At 35.8% G+C, this 17,757-nt stretch overlaps 1 protein-coding gene across 2 annotated transcripts in view; it reads right to left on the reverse strand.

The window, feature by feature from the left end:
- GRM7 (glutamate metabotropic receptor 7) overlaps positions 1–17,757 on the reverse strand; it is a 995,782-nt gene that overhangs the window by 79,723 nt on the left and 898,302 nt on the right. The window lies entirely within an intron of this gene.

Below are 17,757 nucleotides of genomic sequence, written 5' to 3' on the forward strand. Positions count from 1 at the left end.
ATTAGCAATTAATATTTTCTCCAATTGCTTAGGTCTGTCTTTATTTCTTTAAACAGTGTCTTGTTGTTGCATTTATATAGATCTTGTATATGTCTTAGTAGGTGGACTCCCAGATAGTTTATAAATTCTGTAGTTATTTTAAAAGGATTTTTTTAAACCTTTTTTTCTTTTTTTTTACTGGGTTTTACTGGTATTATTTAGAAATGGTGATGATTTGTGTGAATTTACTCTAAACCCTGCAAGCTTGCAGAAGTTATTCATTGGTTGAATTACTTTTTAGTTGACTGATTAGGGCTCTTTCAATACACAATCATATGATCTTCAAAAAGTGATATTTTGCTGCTTCTTTACTTATGTTTACTTACTCAATTTATTTTTCTTGCCTAACTGGTATGGCCAGCATTCCCAGTACTGTTTCAAATTGAAGAGGTGATAATAGATGTCCTTGTTTAACCTCTGATTTTATTGGAAAAGATTCTTGTCTACTTTAATTATGTTTAACAGTAGCTCTTGGCTTTAGAAATGTTCTGTTTATAAATGTTTTTAAGGAAAGATCTATTTATTCCTATTTTCTAGGGTTTTTAACAAAAAGGAGCATTGTACTTTGTGTAAATATTTTTGTATAACTACTTATATAATTCTATTTTAAAAATTTGTTATTAACATGTTTAATGGATTTTATTGTTTTCTAATATTAAACAAATATTGCATCCCTGATAAGTTATCATAGGGTATAATATTTTTGATATATTGTCAGTCTTTTGCCTATATTTTATTTAAAAATTTTTGCTTCAAAGTTCATTAGTAATATTGGTCTATAGTTTTCTGTTTTAACTCTGCTTTACATATCGACTATTTCTGTGTCACAGAATTTATTTGGTAGGATCTTTTTTTTCTTATCTTTGTAAACAGTTATATAACATATGAATTAATTGTTCTTTGAATTTTTAGTAGAATTCACTTGTGATTCTATGTGTTTCAGGAATTGTTTTCTTTGGAAATAAATTTATATCCTATTGAATTTCTCCCTCTGAAATTAAATTCTCTATTTCTCTGTTAATCTATTTTGTAAATATTCATTTATTTCACTTAAGTTGTTGGTTTTATTATTATGTAGTTGGTCCAAATAGTTTCTAATCAAATCCTTTAGGTCTTTGTTTATTTTGAATTATTTTCATTTTTGATACTGTTTTACTTTTCCTTCTAAACAGATTAGCTGATTGTCTACTTTTAAAAATTGCTTCTAGTTTTATTTATTAAGTTAATATTTTTAAAATGTTGTTTATCTCTTCTTTGATTTTCAGAATTTTTATTTTGGTGTTTAATTAGGTTTTGAAAATTCGTTGGTTTTCTAGTATTTTTTTTTTCTTGCATTCCCAATTCAATGATCTGTTCTTTATCTTTTTGTTAACAAAAATGTTTAGAGATATACATTTTCTCTTAAGGAGTATTTGGCTGCATTCCAAAAATGTTGGTATGTTATCTCATCATAATTCTCTTTAATTAAATTATTTATCATTTTTTATTATTTGTTCTTTGATCCACTAATTCTTTAGGATAAAATTATTTAGTCTCCCATTATTTTTAATACTTTTTTCAGTAGTCTTTTATTTCATATAATTTTTATTTCATTGTTGTCAATTGATGAAAAGTAGTAGGAAACCCAGAGAGCCATGTGGAAGAAATTGGATTTACATCAATATCCCACATATTATGAATCAAGAAAAGCTCAAAATGGATGCATAATGTAGATATGAAAGGTTATATTATAAAGCAATTAGAAAAAACATGGAAAATATCTATTATATCTGTGGATGGAAGAAAAGTTCATAATCAAACATGGGATAAACAGGATCACAGAAGAGAAAATGGATGATTTTTAAAACATAAAGCAAATGTTTTTACACAAACATATCCAATAAAGATAAAATAAAAAGAAAAATAATTAACTATGAAAAAAATTCTTTGTAGCAAAGTTTCTTTGATAAAGGTCTCATTTCCAAGGTTTCATTTCCATATAGATATATAAAGGAAGGGTCTGACTCAAAGTTATAAGAAGAAAAAGCATTTCCAGGGGATAAATGGTATAAGGATATGTGAACTGGCAATCTCTAGGGGGAAAAAAAAGAAAACATTATCTATAACCATAGGAAAAAATGCTTCAGATAACTACTGTATTCAAGAAATGCAAATCAAAACCATTCTCAGAATTCTTCTTGCATACTTCTGACTGGTAAAGGTGATAAAAAGAAAAAGAAAAAGAAAAGGGGCTTTGGAGAAACAATCACACTGACATACTTTTGGTGAATCTGTGAATAGGTACAAACATTCTGCAAAAAAATTTGGAATGACACACAAAAAGTTACAAAGTATTGTATACCCTTTGACCCAGCTACAGTATATTACTGTGAGGTGTATACCCCCAAAGAGATGAAATAAGAGGAAAAGGGGCCAAAATATGCAAAAAGATTTATGGTAGCTCCTTATGTGGTAACAAAAAGAACCTCTGAAATTAAACAGGTACCTTTAATGGGAAGAACTGCTGAATAAGTAATGTCATGGAATTTTATTGTGCTACTGGAAATGAAGAAAGATGATTTTAAGGAGACATGGAAAGAATTGTATGAACTGAAACAGTGTGAAGTGAACAGAGCCAGAAAAATAATTTAGACCATAATATCAATATTCTAAAAATGAATAATTAATGTACAAGACTTTTATAAACTGATGAAGAATGAACAGAAGCAGAAAAACTATATGTATACATATGTGTATATGTGTGTAGGTATATGTATATATGTATACACACTCATGATGTGTATATGTATATGTATACATACAAACATTATAAAAACAATTTTGAAAACTATAAGAATTATGAATAATACTATGACCATCCCTAATTCATAGGACTGATGAAGAAACATAATATACACCTCCTAACAAATACATTCAGAGTGCAAAAGAAAACATAAATATTTTTGTATATAGCTGTGATAAAATAATGGGATTTGGCAGATGCCCAGGGGACCCCACCTGAAGGTTGATTGGAATTGATTGAATTTGGTGAGCCTGAGAAACTGACTGAGAACCTACTTAACATTGATAAAATCGAGACCATGCCTGGCCGGCCCTGAGTGGAGTGTTGTTCTTAGAGGCTGTGGATTACAACATCAACAGGAGACAACCCTAAATCAATCAGCTTGAAAGACCTCCCCTTTCAGGGAGGGAGACAGGAAGTTAGGAAGGTAAGGGTGGCTCACTGGATCTGTCTCTTTTTCGTTCAGACTTCAGCTGGGCTGCAGAGAGGGAGGAAAAGGGAGGGTCCCTCTTTTCCTCTAGGACATCGGTTTGGTGGCAGAACTTCATGTGGGCTGCTAGAAAACGAGGGTTTTCTCTTTGGCTAGACTGAATAGATCTAAGCTAGGGTTTTCAATTCCATAAGGGATTTGTTCCCAACCTCTCTCTCTTCACTAACTTCTCTTTTTTAATTTTTTAAATACATTTTTTTTTAATTTTGCAGGGCAATGAGGGTTAAGTAGCTTGCCCAGGGTCACACAGCTAGTAAGTGTCAAGTATCTGAGGCTGGATTTGAACGCAGATCCTTCTGAATCCAGGGCCAGTGCTTTATCCACTGAGCCACCTAGCTGCCCCCTCTTCACTAACTTCTAATACACTTTAATAAATATTTAAAAGCCTAAACTCTTGCTGAATTTATCGGTAAATCTTAGCTAGTTTCCCCCCAAAATGGTTAAATTTAAAACATCACATAGCCAAGGAGGGAATCTGTTTTACTGTACTATGCATATTTGTTACAAGGAACTTTTTCTTTCTTTGACCGCATTCATTCTCTCTCTCTTTCTCTCTCTCTCTCTCTCTCTCTCTCTCTCTCTCTCTCTCTCTCTCTCTCTCTCTCTCTCTCTCTCTCCCTCCCTCCCTCCCTCCCTCCCTCCCTCCCTCCTCTTTTTGAATAGAGCAGTGACGAGAGGGAGAGAAATTCTGTTAATTAAAGAAAAGACAATTAAAAATACAGAAGAGGTGCTACAGATGTAGAATGTTATATACATTTTCAGATTAGTTCTCTGTATTTTTAGTTTTCTTAATTATTTTACTTTTTCCATTAAAAAAAAACTCTCTTAGAGTAGAGGCACTCTGTGTTTGCAATGCAAAAACTATATGTCTATATGTCTATATGCATTAAAGATAACAGGATAACCTGTTTGAAGGTAAGTGAGAAATCAGAGAGATTAATTTTACTTGACAATAATGACAACTTTTTTGATCATTTACTTTATTTTTTAGATAAGAACTTTAATTCCATCAATAAATAGAATTCTGGGTAAGGATATTTTCTCTACAAATGTAGGATGTCACTTGATTTGCTACTCACAGTCACAGAGAGTTCCCTGGAATACTAAGGGATTAGCTAACTTTACTAGGGTCATTCAGCCAGCATAGATGAGGGGCAGGATTTAACCTTTAGCTGTCTTGGTTTGGAGGCTAGTTCTCCAAGTATCACTTCATGCTGTATGACAACTGTTTGTTCTTATTATTTATCATTCTATCTTCATTAAGGTGCAGTGAATCAGATCTACTAAATCTTCCCGTAATGTCTATTTTTGCTGGAATTAAGGGAGGGAGGGGGACAAGTCTTATGTGGTCTTATACATGGTAGCTTTATTTTATCCTTTCTTTTTTCCTTTCAATTTATGTAGTAATAGAGCATTTAAAGTAGCACATAATAAATTCTAGCAGATATTCCAATACTTAGAATTCAAAAAACCCAAAAGTTTCTAGAAAGCCATGCATAATTTCATGGCCTTATCTATGACATTTTGCTGTTTTTTAAGTTGGGTATCTGCATCATAAGAAATTCAGTTTAAGAAAAAAAAATTTTTAATTTCAGTTTCCTCCTAAATACAAAAGACCTCACTGAATTGTTCATGAGTGCAATCAGAATGAGCCACTGGATTCATTCCCAATTCCTCAAGTTTCTTGTGTAAATCCATAATAGTAGTAGTTGCAGTAGTAGTGATGGTGGTGGTGGTGGTAATAGCTAGCACTTTACAAATAGCATCTTATTTTTATCCTAACAACAACCATAAGAGTTAGGTACTATAATTATCCTCATTTTACAGTTGAGGAAAATGAGGTAAATAAAGGTTAGGTGATTTGTTAAAGGTCTTAAAGAAAGTAAAGGGCCTGAGGGTGGATTTGAATTCAGGTCTTCCTTATTCCATGTCTAGTTGCTTCATATAGCTTCAGTAAATACAGAAACTGAGAATGTTAGTTATTTTTATTTCTTTGTATTGGACACTAAAAAAATGGCTGTGTGAGTTTCCAACCTGGTTTTGACACTGGCTTGTTTGGTAGTCTGCATGTAATCCCTTAACCATTGTGTGTCTCTTCCTTAATTTGTAAAAGAGAATAATAATACTTGTCTACTTTCCAGAATGTGAGCATCATTTCACATTTCAGACTTGTAAAGCACTAAGTTGACTTTGATAGTTATGGGGTAGCATCTTCCTTAATGATTAATCATCGTCTCTTTGAAATGATATTTAGGGCTTTATGAAACAACAACCACCACTTTGTTGATTCTGCCTTGATAATATCTTTCACATCCACTTCATCCTCTCTATTCACCTTGGCATTACCCTCTTGCCTGAATTCCAGCTGTAGCTTCTTAATACGTTTTCCTGACTTCACTCTCCCTTGTCCCCTCTCCCTCTTGCCCTCTACAAGTCATTTATCACACTGCTGCCAGCTGATATTCCTTCCACAGAGATGGGATGCTTTGATTCCACTCCTCAAAAGTTTCCAAACAATCAATTCAAGCAATCAGTGAATTTACTAAACACCAACTTTGTGCCAAGAACTATGCTAGACACTAAGTACACAGACAAATATGAATTTATTCCTACCCTCAAAGAGCTTATTATGGAAATTCACATGTAAGTATATATATTAAATATATACAAAGTAAATTTAAGGCATTTGGGGGACAGCAACTGGGGGGATCCCCAAAGTCCTCATGAAGAAAATGGCACTTGACCTAAGACTTAGAGGGAACTTACTATTCTGAGAGGTGAGGATGAGGAAGGAGCAGTGTGTTCCCTGAATTGGGGATAGCCTATGGGGAATGATAAAATAATACCATGTGGAAGGGACAACAAGGCCAGTTTGGCCAAACTGTAGAGCATACATAGAGAGTTAGGTATAATAAGCCTGGAAAGGTGCATTGATGATTGATGAATTAGGGAATCAAAGATAAAAAATTAAACAGACTTTGTCCTCAGGGAGTTGACAGTTAGCATTCTATGTGGAGTATTCTTAGTTGATTCCTTCCTCCTTTTGTCTGAACAGTAATCTCCCTGTCTGGGCCCTGACATAATGCCTTGTCTGTGCCTCACTATCATTTAGTTAACAAATTAATACCCCTAAAGTACAGGTTGGATCACAGAGATGATCAAAACATTATCCTGATTCCATTTTGACCAAAGATATAAAATACAAATGCATTTAGGGCACTCCACACCCAAGCACCAAATTATTTTTCCAGACCTACTTTGTACTACTCACTTTCATATTCAGTGTGGTACCACTTGACTGGTTTTGACTTAGCTCATATTATTCCCGTTTATGAGCCCTCTGTCTGAGCCAAGCCTAACTAGACAGATCGGCCACTTAATAGCTGTGATGTGTTTTTATATCATGATAAGCTTTGCATAGTGCTTTATGTATGTTATTAAATTTGATCCCCACAACAACCCTGTGATCTCTTAGGATCTCAGTTGCCTTATTTGCAAAATGAGGGAGGGTGAATGGGTTGAAAAGTCCCTTTCAGGTAAAAGTCTATGTGTTTATATGTGATCCCTCATCTTTTCCTGTATTTCCTCTCTTCTTTGTATTCCCTTAGGCCATGGCCCCAGTTTGGGGCGGGGGCCACTCTTCAAATCTCTACCTAATAGAATCCTTAATTTTCTTCAAGGCCCAGCTCAGGTAGTAGCTCCTCTATCAACCTTTCCTTGAGGATCACCAGATGAAGTCATCACTTCTTTATATATTTTTTCAGACTACTTTACATCTCTCCACTTTTCTTACATTGTATATACCTCATGCCATTTTCACTTTGCCCCATGAAACTTCCAGTTAGAAAAGGACTTCAAAGGTTGTGTGGTCCAACCCATACTTGAAGAAGAATCCACCCTGATAAAGCAGAACTGATATTGATTGATCACGGATTGAAGCATGCTATTTTTCACTTTCTTTCACTTTTTTCTTTTGTTCAAGTTTTCTTATTCGAAATGACTAATATGGTAATGTTTTATATAATTGCACATGAATAATCTATATCTGATTACTAACTGCCTAAGGGAGGGGGACAGGGAAGGAGGGATAGAATTTGGAATGCAAAACTTTAAATAAAAATGTTTATTATTATTAAAAAAGACGGGCAGCTAGGTGGCACAGTGGATAAAGCACTGGCCCTGGATTCAGGAGGACCTGAGTTCAAATCTGGACTCAGACACTTGACACTAACTGTTTGATCCTGGACAAGTCACTTAACCCTCATTCCTGAGAGAGAGAGAGAGAGAGAGAGAGAGAGAGAGAGAGAGAGAGAGAGAGAGAGAAATTCACCTTAACTCACTTAACAGCTGGTCATTCTACCTCTGACTGCTTCTAATGAAAGTGGAATCCAGCATCTCTTGAAGCAGCCAGTTCTACTTTTGTAAGCCTCTAATTAGTAGGAAGTCCTTTCTGACATCAGGCTTAGATTGACCTCTGAATCTTCTACCTATTGCTCCTAGTTCTGTCTTCTAGCTTCTGCCTTATCCACAAAAAAATTTTACAATCCCTCTCTTAAATTGCTAGTTCCTAGAGGAAAGGGACTCTAATCTTATATATATATTGATATGTATGTATATGTATATATATGTATGTGTATGTCTATGTATGTCTATTTATGTGTGTATATATGTATATATATATATATATATATATATATATATATATTTGCATCCCCTTGAGCACAGTGCACAGAGGAGATACTTAAGTGCTTGTCAGAATGAATGTGGATTGCATAAACATGGTAGATGAAAAACAAAAAGTTCATAGTTTCACATAAAAATCTCCATTTTTCCTCTTTGTTGTTTATTAAATTCATGAAAAAATTAAAGTAAATTGAATACTTACATGTTTAATTTGTATTATAGTTATTTTTACCATCCACAATGGACTATAAAGTACTATAAAGTTTGGGAATAAGGAAAACTTCTTATCTAAACTTTGTATCCCCCTTGTCATCTGCCTTTAATACTAAAACATTTAATGAATGTGAAATAAATTGAAGGGGGAAAACATCTTGTAAATATTTACTATTTTGATTTAAAATCCACCATTTGGATTTCTAATGTGCACAAATCACCCTCTCTGGTTATGGGTGACCATCCTGTGGAATAGCGATATAAAAAGGCTATATAGCTTCCTTCCTAAATGCCATTTTAAGAATTCTAAATATTGAAATAACTACTTGATATCCAAGATTTCAAAGCATTTTTTTAAAGGAATCCATTTGCCAAATCCTTGAATTTAGCAAACACAATATTGGAGTCAACTCCAAAGGACCATAGAGCCTTTAGAAGAAAAGGCTTTAGAGGTAATCTAGTACAGAGACCTTCCTCAGTTGATAGATGAACTAAGGCTCAGAAGAGTTGTGTCTGGCCCAAGGTCACAGAGTTAGTAAGTAGCAAAGAGGCTTAATAAACCATAGCAAGTTATGTTCAAACTTTCAAGTTCCTTCACTTTATTTCTTTATGATTTCATTGTTGTGAACACTCCCTATGGACACAGAAAATCAACCTTTCTAAACCTTAGTACTTGGTTTTCATAAGTTGCTGGGGTCAAAAATGAATCAACTGTCAATCAGCCTTCTGGTAATAAACCTTTAAACTTGACTAAGCTGATCCTCGTATCAACAGCTACATGTCCTTTTGTGGTGCTGGGATGTGAACATTTTCCAGAGAAGTAGAAATCATGAGAATTTGCACTCTTATGGGACAGTCAGAAATGTCCCTAGCACTTTTCGTACAGAGGGCGAGCAGGATGAAAATGTTCTTGAATCATTTTTGTGTGATAAATTCAATTGCAGGAGGTAAGGGCAGTTGGGGGGAAGACCCAATTAATGTATCAAAAGCTGCTCTTAAGTGAAGAATATCAGTCCTTCCAGGGCTACCTTCCCACTAGCTAGACAGCATACCCCAGTTACATTAGAAAAGGGCTTTTTCTCGTTGTTTCAACCCCCAATATGGTAGGCAGAGGAATAATAAAGACCCAAGTTTTGATGGCCATCATAATTATAATAGCTGATACTTAAATAGGGTTTACAATATTTCTTACATGATACCTCACTTGATCCCATCAAGAGTCCTGTGAGGGTAGATTATTAACTTCATTTTTATAAGTAAGAAAATGGAAACTTAAAGAGGTTAGGGAACTAGCCTAGTGTCACAGAACAAATAATGACTAAGGAAGGATTAGTGTCCAGGTCTCCCTGACTTGAAGCTAGTGTTATATCACATCTATCTAAACTGACTAGCGTACAAGAGCCTATATACTGGAAAAATTTCTAGCACTCTTCTTTTTTGTTTGTTTGTTTGGTTTTTTTGTTTGTGATTTTTGGTGAGGCAATTGGGGTTAAGTGACTTGCCCAGGGTCACACAGCTAGTAAGTGTTAAGTGTCTGAGGCCGGATTTGAACTCAGGTCCTCCTGACTCCAGGGCCAGTGCTCTATCCACTGAGCCACCTAGCTGCCCCATCTAGCACTCTTCTTATGTTAATATGACCTTGGTAAATAACTAGTTCCCCTTTTAACTATTTAAGCTAATTCGCTATATTGCTACTCCATAAAAAGGCTACAGTTATTTTCTAAGGGTGTCAACGGCAGGTCTCCTCTATGCTTACAGAGATACCAATACGTTGAAGGGCCCCAGGAAGCATCCCCTTCCACAGTAATGACAGTAGAACAACCTACCATCTCATCTTTATGGATTCAACAATGATTTCTCCCAGTGCTGTTGCTAAAACAAAGACACTCTAACTCCCAAATCCAGGCATTTTCCTTGCCTGTTCCCCATGCTTAAAATGCTCTCCACTTTCATCTCTGCCTCCTGGATGTCCTGGCTTTCTTCAAGTTTCAGAAAAAATCTGATCTCCTACAAAAGGCCTCTCTTGAACCTCCTTAATTCAAGTGTCTTCCTTTTGTTGATTACTTCCTGTATATATCTTGTTCTTATGTAGTTATTTCCCCCATAAGATTATGAGTTCCCAGAGAGGAAGGACTGATTTTTTTTCTTTTTCTGTGTGAGTCCCCAGCCTGTAGCAGGTGCCTGGTACATAGCAGCTGTTTAATAGATGTTTGTTGACTGACTAGTAGGCCTGTATCCAGAGACAGCAAACAGAGGTGGTAGTTACTCTTATCCTTTGAAAACAAATAACTTTACAAGAAAATCAGACTGGGTTATAATCATGGTTGCATAAAGTTGGCCTGCCCAAAATCATTTAGATTTTTACTCAATCTTTGTAAATAAACCCCACCATAAAGTTGCAAAACCCTGCTGTGGCTTCACATATTCAATAGTACATTTATGAAACTGTTCCTAAGAAATTGTCTGGCATTGCCAATTTGGTGTTGCTGAACCTCATTTTTCCCCATGTGATCCTGTTTCATTTTGGTGAATTTATGATCTTTGCTCACACATTTAGATATAGAAGGGGATTTAGAAGTTATTTAGACCGATTTATTCATTTTACAGATGAAGAAACCTGAGACCCAAAGAAACTAAGAATTATCATTATCATGGCCTTGCCCATTAATGTGGCCATCTTTCAAGGCTCTATTCTGGGCCCTCTTTTAATACCTCTCTCCCTCTTATTCTACTATAGCATGAGGCATATCTACATATCTTACATGTAATAGGTAAGAACATAACAGCCCAAATATCAGAAGCAACAAAAATACTTGTTTTTGAGTGGTTCCTTCATTTATTTTTTCTACTTCCACTTCTGCTCTATCAGTTTCCAAGAATTCAATTAGTATCTTGATGCAGGTGACTCAAAATTTTAAGTTCAACAAAATCAAAGCCTATGTCTCTTTCACATTTTCCTGTTTCATTAAGGATACCACCATTCTTCCAGGCACCAAGGTTCAAAGCCTTAGAGTTATCCTCAACTAATCTGTCTCCCTCACTGTCCCATATCCAGTAGACAAGGCATTGTTGATGCTATTTCTATGATCTCACTCAAATAAGTCCTATTCTTTCTACTAACACAGTCAACACTCAAGTCCAGTCCCTCATCACCTCTTAAATAGACCCCATTATTTTTAAAAATTTTTTGAAAAAATTTAAAGTTATAAACATTTTTATTTATACTTTGGGGTTCCAGTTTTTATGCCTTCTTCCCTCCCTCCCCTCTCTCCTCCCTGAGGTGGTAAGCAATCAGATATAGGTTATACATGTATGATTATGTAAAACATGACCATATTAGTCATTTTGTATAAGAAAACTTGAATAAAATAAAGAAAAATGAAAAAAGTGAGAAATGGCATACTTCAGTCTTTGTTCAATCAATATCAATTCTTTCTTTGGAGGTGGATAGGATATTTCATTGATAGTCCTTTGAGATTGTCTTGGATCATTGTATTGCTGAGAATAATCAAGTTATTCATAGTTCTTTATCAAACAATATTGCTGTCTCTGTGTACAACATTCTCTTGGTTCTGTTCACTTCACTATACATAAGTTCATACAAGTCTTTACACGCCTTTCTAAAATCATCCTAATTGTCATTTCTTATAGCACAATAATATTCCATTACAATCATATATCACAGCTTGTTCAGCCATTCCCCAATTAATTGGCATTTATTTGATTTCTAATTCTTAGCCACCACAAAAAGATCTGCTATGAATATTTTGTACAAATAGTAGCAGACCACTTTAATAGTCTCCCAATTGTCCTTCCTGCTTCCAGACTCTCCCTTCTCTAATTGTACTCAACATAGCTGCCTAATTGAGTTTCCTAATATGCAGGTCTGACCTTTTCACAGTCAAAATATTCAAAGGCTCCATGGACATGTAAAATAAAATACGGAATTCCAAACTTGACATGTAAAGTTTTCCAAAATTTAGCTGCCATCTAACATTTCAAACTTAATTCCCTTATTAATTTACAATCTGTTCTAGTCAAACCAGCCCACTAGCTGTTATCTTTTATCCACACAAGAGATTCTTCCACTTGCCTCTGTACTTTTGCACATATGATGCCCCTTATCTGAAATGGATTACATCCTCCCTTCTATCTCATGGAGTCCCTCGATTTCTTCAAACAACTGCTCTTTTCTGATTCTTCCCAGTTGTTTTCTGATTCATCTTGAAAATAATTTGTATTTTCCATATAAGATCCTAGGATCTCTGAGGTCACTTCAAGCTCCCAGATCTGAATATATGATTCCAAAGTCATAGGATCTTGTCTGTTAAATTCTCAATAGGCTGATGTTCTTATTTTTCTTGTTTGGAAATCAGTTTGAATACCAGTGAAAAACAAATTCCCTCTCCTTATTCCCTTTCCTACAGTTAGAGATTCAGAGCTGGATGGGACGCTAGAGATCAACTAGTGCAAGTCCTCCAATTTCATATGTGGAAATTGAAGCCAGGAGAGGACAAGTCACATGGCTATTTATCTGTGTTCCTTTATTCTACCAGAAGAAAATAAAGTCCTTGAAGGCAGGTCTGTTTCATTTTTGTATTTGTAACCCAAGTACCTGGCATGTTGTCTCAATGGCACATGACAGATACTTAATGCGTTTGTTGGTTGATTTGCCCCAAATCACAGAGTTAATAAGCAACGGAGCCAGGATTTCAACCTAAATCTGACTCCTGACCCTTGGCTATTTCTACTGTTTACAAATACGGGTAATATTGTTTCACCACATATCATCTTTTCATGGGACCAATTTCAGCCTTAGGTAAGAGATAGGCTCATATTCTACTCTACAATGAAGAAAATACTAAAATTAATTGGTCACTGTCTATGACAAGAAGCTCTCTAGATGAAACCATAGCTAACACTTTAAAAATTTGTGTTATAAATTCTTGAAATCAGAGGTTCTGCTAAAAAGAAAACACACACACACACACACACACACACAATCTGTTCTGAGCAGGAGGAATGTAGTTTCCCAGCAGATATGAATTTGAATTTACATGTGCCTGATAAAAGGAGCTGCCTGCCAGCTGCTGAATGTAGAATAAACAGTGAAAGTAACAGATAAAGACAAAAGCCCATTGAATTGATGAATTCCTTCACAAGTGCCTCAGAACACATTTTTAAAAGCTCATCTCAGACTCTCAGCACACTTTCAACTTAAAAACTGCCCTGCTGGTCTGCACTGCTCATTGGGGGGAAAAAAAGAAAAAAAAACATCATATTATCATGAGGCCATTCAAGGTCTTTGACAATGTCCTCTACTTCTCTTCTCATTTCCCAGACTTCCCCTTTGTAAAGGAGGGTTTCTACGCCCCCAACTAATAGTCAACTGAGGTGTCAATGAGAACTTGTATTTGGTTATTTTTTTTTGCCATTAAAGGCAAATAAGAGTAAAAGTTCCTATTATGGGGCAGCTAGGTGGCCCAGTGGATAGAGCACCGGCCCTGGATTCAGGAGGACCTGAGTTCAAATCCAGATTCAGACACTTGACACTTACGAGCTGTGTGACCCTGGGCAAGTCACTTAACCCTGATTGCCTCACTGCCCAAAAAAAAAGGAAAGAAAGAAAGAAAGAAAAAAGTTCCTATTTATACTTGCCTTAAAAAAGAAAGAAAAGAGCAAAGAAGAGAAGAGATGAGAAGAGAAAACTCAGTTCCTTAAAGCTTTAAACTAGTGATTCTCAATCATTGGAGAGTAGCCCTCTTTGACATTCTCCACTCCACAGAGAATAACCATTGGTCATGTGTGATATGTAATTTTATTTTTAAATATGAACATTCTTTTTATTTCACAATTTTTCAGTATTCCTTAAAGCTTTTGGAACATTGGAACTTTGGCATTAAGGCGTATGGGGCCATGGAGCTAGCTAGGATTGGGAATCATCTCCCTAATACAAGGTTTCTTAAATATTTTTTTGGTCACAGATCCCTTAGGCAAACTAGTAAAGACTATGGATCTTTTCTTAAAATATTTGTAGATGCATAAAATAAAATACAAAGATTGCAAAGGAAACCAATTAAAGTACAGTTATCAAAATAGTTTTTAAGAACTTGTCCATGACTTCCAGATTAAGACCCTTAACTTATTTCATATTTGCTCCATGCTTTTCATTTGTCTCATTTTAATAAGCAGACTAGGGCTTAGGAGATACAACATCCCTAGTGTCTTAAGAGGTACAATATGCATTGTGTTTTCCTCCCTAGGAAGAAATTCTCAGTTCCTCAGTCCTCACCAGAGTCAAGATCCCACCTTGCTTGCTTTGGGATGAATTTAAAAGGGGAAAACAATAGATTTTGTCTTCTGCTACTTCATCTTGGGCCCCCAACATTAGCATTATTATCTTGTAGTAGGATTCCATAGGAGATGCATTTTTCTAAGGTCATGGTTTGTTTTGAAAGAGCAATTCTATTATTAATCCCTAAAGTGATCATCACCTCAAGCGATTTTCCTGAACAAAGTTCTGCCCCTGGATTGCACAGAAATTGTATAAAAACCACAACATATTTCAAATGGGCGTATCAAGGCCAAGTCTTCAGAGCCCAGCAAAAGAAGAATATCACATTATTTTCTGGAATAATTTATGTAAACAGTCAGTCTCATCCTTCAGCTCAAAAGTAATGTTTGCTTGGATTTTTGACATAGACTTGAATTTTTTTTGAGGTATAAGATATGTAGGTGATGTTTTTAGACAGGCATTTGTTTATAGAAGATGGTTGATGAGCTTAATATGAGTCAACAGTGGGCTATGATAGTGAAAAGGATGAATTTGATCTCACACTTTATTAATAAGGACAACATCCAGAATAAGGAAAATGAGTCCCACCATACTCTCCTGTGCCATAGATGAAGTACTATAGAGCCCTAAGACCAAATTTTAGGAAGGATATTGATGAATTAGTGTGTATTCAGAGAAAGGTAGGCAGGAAATTGGGAGCCAGGCTGGAGACCATGTCACACAAGAGTGAACTGGAAAAATTAGACATGCTTAAGGTGGAGAAGAGGAGATTTAGAAGGGTTATGATTTTGTGCTCAAACATCTGAAAGGCTGCCATTTGAAAGAAGCTGTCATGTGAAAGAAGTTTGTCAAGTATCCTGGGGACAGAACTAAGAATAAAGGGGAGATGTGCAAGGAGGTTCATTTAGAATTGATGTCAGGATAAAATTGCAACAAAACCAGGTATGCAACAGTAGAATGTGCTATTTTGCAACATCGTAATTTCCCTTCAATATTGATTGATAAAGCAAGAATTTATTAAGCATCTGCTATGTTCTAGGCACTTGGAATCCAAAGACAAGCTTCTGACCTCATGAAGTATAAATGCAGGGTATGTATTGGGGTGTGAAGCATTTGCACAGATAAATAAGTTTAAAATGAATGCAAAATAAAAACTGGGGTATCATCCATGTGAGTAGTGACTAGGAAAGAGATGCAAGAAATGTGGAAGCAGGGGGCAGCTAGGTGGCCCAGTGAATAAGTCATCGGCCCTCTATTCAGGAGAATCTGAGTTCAAATCCGGCCTCAGACACTTGACACTTACTAGTTGTGTGACCCTAGCCAACTCACTTAACCCTCATTGCCCTGCCCCCTCCAAAAAAATGTGGAAGCAGAAACAAGAAAATTTACTATCTGTTTGGATATGGGAAGCAGGAACTTACAGCTTCGTATCAGTTATATAGAGTTATAGAACAACTAAATATGGACAATAATTGATGTTCACCAAAAGGATAGTTATTTGAAATCCATTCATTAATATTATTGACCTGTATTAATTAATTCAGTGTTTTCTGTTCCTAGATTCCTATGAGGAAATGTCTTTTGATGATGATATCTCCATTTTCATCCATTTTTGAGAAAGTCTGAAAGCATTATTGTCCTATAACCTATATAAAGTCAAATCAACATTTATTTAGAACTTTTATTATGCCAGATAGTGTGCTAAGCACTGGGGATAGTACTGCAAGAAAAAACCAAGACAGTCCCTGACCTTCAAGGGCTGACCTTCCAATGGGGGAAGACAACATATAAGGAGAGAGTTGAAAAGTAGTGGAGAAGGGCAGCTAGGTGGCACAGTGGAAAGAGCACCAGTCCTGGATTCAGGAGAACCTGAGTTCAAATCCATCCTCAGACACTTAACACTTACTAGCTGTATGACCCCGGGCAAGTCACAACCCCAATTGCCTCACCAAAAACAAAAAAAAAAGGAGTGGAGAAAACAACCCACAAAAGAGCATGGTGAAGTCAGAAGAAGAAGCATTGCTGGTTGGGACCTTTCCTCAAAATGGAGATTTCAGGAGGATTTGCCAATGGCAAAAGGAGACTGGAGAGATGGAAGGAGAAGATAGCTGAAACATAAGGACAAATTCGGGACGATGAAAAATGTCTGGTCTGGTTCCTTGCTGAAAATGGAGGTCTTGAAAGGAACTCAGCCATGAGCAAAGGGGGTTTCAGAACAGAGGAGGAAAACTATTGAAGCAGGGAATCAAGTGCACCAAATTTCAAAGAGATTGAGTAAAAGTGTTCCACTTTTTAAGTACATTTACATTTTGCATTGCTGTGAATTTCTTTGCCTGCCTCTTGACTGGTAAATTAACACAAACATTTAAACACATTATTTACAGTGGTGAGTCAAGGATATATTTCTCCTTAGCTCTGAGTTATCTAGCATATTGCTGTTGTTGTTCATCTTTTGTTCTGTAAGGGTGGTATCACGAGGGTGATGACTTGTACATTAATTGAATTTAAGTGCATAAAAGAGATGATGAAGGACTTTTTCCAGAATAATGAAGAATCCTAGGGCTAGCTTATTCAGAGGCATTTAGGCAATCTCTGTTTGGGGGTTACAGTGGCCTGCAATATTTGATAGCAGAGACAGAGGCAAAAGAGAAAGTCATGCAGATGAACTTTTCCAAATGAGAAAGCAAGAGTAGCAAAAATGGGATCATGGCAGGGATAAACTAGATGCAAACATATTGGAAGTTGTGGCATTTGGTAAGAGTGAAATCGACTTCTTTCTTCCCCAAGTTTTTCCTAGTGTATGATACTGGGAAAAATGTGCATAATCTCTCCTCATTTATAAGTTGGGTGAGGGAGGGGAGAAAAAGTATCCCTTTCTGAGTACCCTATCATATCCTTGTTTGAACATTTATCTACATTTATGTTGGTCAATATTAATAATAAATCAACTGCTCAATAAAATACATTTTATCTAAGTCTGTATTTGCTTGGTTCAAGATTGAAAATAGAGAAAAGGACAGTAATTGGGAGAGGTTGGGATTCACATGGTCATCTTTGAGTCCATCTGAAAGTTACTACATTACATGCTCATATCTTAAAGATTTATATCTTTTTAAAAACATATGCGGGGCAGCTAGGTGGAGCGGTGGATAGAGCACCAGCCCTGGAGTCAGGAGGACCTGAATTCAAATCTGACCTCAGAAACTTGACACTTACTAGCTGTGTGACCCTGGGCAAGTCACTTAACCCCAACTG

The sequence above is a fragment of the Dromiciops gliroides genome, chromosome 1 (assembly GCF_019393635.1).
Source record: "Dromiciops gliroides isolate mDroGli1 chromosome 1, mDroGli1.pri, whole genome shotgun sequence".
In the NCBI taxonomy this organism is placed as follows: Eukaryota; Metazoa; Chordata; class Mammalia; order Microbiotheria; family Microbiotheriidae; genus Dromiciops; species Dromiciops gliroides.